The following is a 3,001-nucleotide window of genomic DNA, read 5'->3' as shown; positions in this document are numbered from 1 at the left end:
CAGGTGCCTAATTAAAGTGGTCTAGGCAATATCCCATTAGATCTTGGTCATATCCAGCAAGACGTCTCATTTCACTTGTACACACTGTAGTTTTTACTAAACTACAAAAAAAAAAACACTGATATAGGCTTTCATCTGAGAAAGTAGTTATGTCCAATTTAAATATATTGTGCGTTGTTTCTGTTTCCCCCATGAGGAATTCAAAGTAACTTTTTTTACTTTATTATTACATGTCATTTAACTGACGCTTTTATCCAAAGCGACTTCCACTTAAGTGCTTTTAACCATGAAGGTGCAAACTCCAGATAACAAGTAGTAAGTGCAAGTACATTAGCTTTGAAAGTGCAGCTTCAAGAAATATATATTATAGAGTATATACTGTATGTGTGTATATATATATATATATATATATATACTGTATATATATATATATACATACATATACATACATATATGTGTATATTTTTAATGTTTATCTGAGGAGTAGTCAGAAGAGATGTGTTTTTATCCTTTGTCGGAAAATGTGTTGGCTTTCAGCCATCCTGATGTCAATAGGGAGCTCATTCCACCATTTAGTAGCCAAGACAGCAAACAGTCAGGATTTGTTGTGATTAGTTGTCTCTCGCTATGAGGGGGCAGCAAGCAAGTTGGTTGATGCAGAGCGGAGTGGGCGGGTTGGAGTATAGGGTTTGACCATGTCCTGGATTTATGCTGGGGCTAATCTATTTGTGGCCCTGTATGCAAGTACTAGTATCTTGAAGTGGATGCGGGCAACAATTGGTAACCAGTGAAGAGAGTGGAGGAGCGGTGTAATATGAGAGAACTTTGGGAGGTTGAAGACAAGTCAAGCTGCTGCGTTCTGAAAGAGCTGCAGAGGCCGGATGCCACATGCAGGAAGGGCAATCAGGAGGGAGTTGAAGTAGTCTAGACGTGATATGACTAGAGCCTGAACCACAACCTGAGCCCCCTACTGCGTTAGAAGGGGGCATATCCTTCTGATGTTATGCAGCATGTATCTACACAATTGGGTAGTATGTTGGCAGTAAAGAAGAGTTGTTCGTCAAGTGTCACACCTTTGCACCTTTGGTTTCTAGCAGTCTGGTTGGGGACTACCACAGAGTTGTTACAATCAGGTCTTTGGTAGGAGACCCCTTCCCTGGAATAAAAATTAGCTCATTCTTTCCAAGGTTGGATTTCAGATGGTGTGGTGTTGGGTGTCATTTGCGTAGCTGTAATAAGAAAAACTGTGCAAATGAATGACAGACTTGAGAGAGTTGGTGTAAAGACAAGGGGACCCAGGACTGATCCCTGAGGAACATTAGTTTTGAATGGGCGCGGTTCTGAGATAGATCCTCTCCAAATTACCCGGTAAGTTTGGTCTGTCAGGTAACATGTGAGCAAAGAGAGCGCAGAGCCTGACATTCTGGCTCTAAAATTACAAGATGGCAATGCCTTTATCCAAGATATTTTGGCTTTACTTTCATACAGTGGAGGAAGTGGAGAAGCATTGTTCATCTTATACAGTCTATCGCTCTATAGTGATCTATAGTACAGTTAAGTTTAGTAAAAGATAATGGATGAGCTTATGAAATGTATGTTTCTGTGACACGCAGGACGACAACAGGATACAAACCCCGGTCTCCTGGGTGAAAGTCCTGTGTTGTTAATCTACTTCTTTAATACTGCTTGCTACCGTTGTCTTTCCTAATACTACGTCATCTTGCAGCGGTGCAGACGCACTGCTGCCATGCCCGGTGCATTTTTTGATACCCTTTTTGCAGCAAATCCGACGCTGAGATCCACTGCCCAAACGTCTGTATTTTATGAGTTAGGAGTTAGAACGGGTTGGTTTATCGCTTTGGAGGGACCTCTTTTGTCAAAGTAGTAATTTGACTCATTGTTATTATACAGATATTGGTTAGTGTAGCTTTAAGGCTTTTACAATAAGAAAATCACTTGGTCAATGCTCATATACTGTATAGTTAACTGTATTGGCATCCATAAGGGAACAATTACAATGCCTTAAGGTAACCCCAATGAGTTTCTTTTCTTTCTCATGTACTTTTAGCTACTTAAATTTAACCAGACCTTAAACGTAGAGGTTGCAGATCAGAAACCCATATAAGTCAGTTTGGAGTCTTAGAAAAACACTCTTTCTTCTTTTGGTAAGAAGACTTTATCAATAAAACATGTTTGTATCACGCTGGTCCTTGCACTGAATGTTCAGGCAGTAATGATGTGTTCAATAAAACAATACATATAAAAAGAAAGAGCCTGTTGTGGAGCAACAGTGTTTTCATGTAGTTTAGTGTTGGAATGAGACAACAATAGTAATCAAAGCAGTAGAGTAAAAATATATATTCTGCTATCTTTTTTCTTCTTTTGATGTTTTGTTGTTGTAGTAATGAACACAATTATCAGGCATTCTGTTGCCTTTTATTGGTGCAGGGCATTTTATAATAATGTGTCCGCAGTGCAAGCCATTTTTTTATTTAATGCTTTGATAATGAACTGTATATATGACCTTCTGTTCTCCGAATTGTCATGCTTTTTAGGATGCAGCATGAAGCAGAGAGAGGCCTGTATTTCATTAGCTTTCAAGTTTAGACCTGGTAATTGAAATCCATTAGGGCGATCTAAAATGGATCTGATGGTAAATATAAAATTAATTTTTTTGGAAGCGGGGACAGGCTATCCAAGCAATTGTAAATGTGTATATGCCAGACAAAGTGTGTATATCTGTGTGTTTGTGTATGTCTGCATGTGTGTGCAATCTGTGCATGCTTGCACAGCTAGAGAAAAAAAGGGGGAGAGAAGGTAAAGGGTGGGAGAAATAGTGAGTAAAAAAGACAGAGAGGGTGAACTGAGTGCAGTAATATCCATTAGATTTATTGTGGTGCAATTCCCAGTCCCTCCAGTTCTGCCTGAGGGGGACTGTATTACATTTCATCACAGTTTCATTTTCTCCTGCAGATGAGAAATGGGAGTTCTGTTGCAGTAA

General features: G+C 39.4%; 1 long non-coding RNA gene across 1 annotated transcript in view; it reads left to right on the top strand.

Moving 5' to 3' along the window:
• The first annotated feature begins 613 nt into the window (after nucleotides 1–613).
• The window catches only part of LOC116689419 (uncharacterized), a 21,846-nt gene continuing 19,458 nt past the window's right edge, over nucleotides 614–3,001 (top strand). Inside the window, exon 1 of the long non-coding RNA XR_004331985.1 lies at nucleotides 614–1,028. This is a non-coding gene — a long non-coding RNA (uncharacterized LOC116689419). The remainder of the gene's footprint in view (nucleotides 1,029–3,001) is intronic.

This window comes from Etheostoma spectabile, chromosome 1, assembly GCF_008692095.1.
Source record: "Etheostoma spectabile isolate EspeVRDwgs_2016 chromosome 1, UIUC_Espe_1.0, whole genome shotgun sequence".
Lineage (NCBI taxonomy): Eukaryota > Metazoa > Chordata > Actinopteri > Perciformes > Percidae > Etheostoma > Etheostoma spectabile.
Note: the sequence above shows the minus strand (reverse complement) of the source record. Positions and strands in the feature narration are given on the sequence as shown.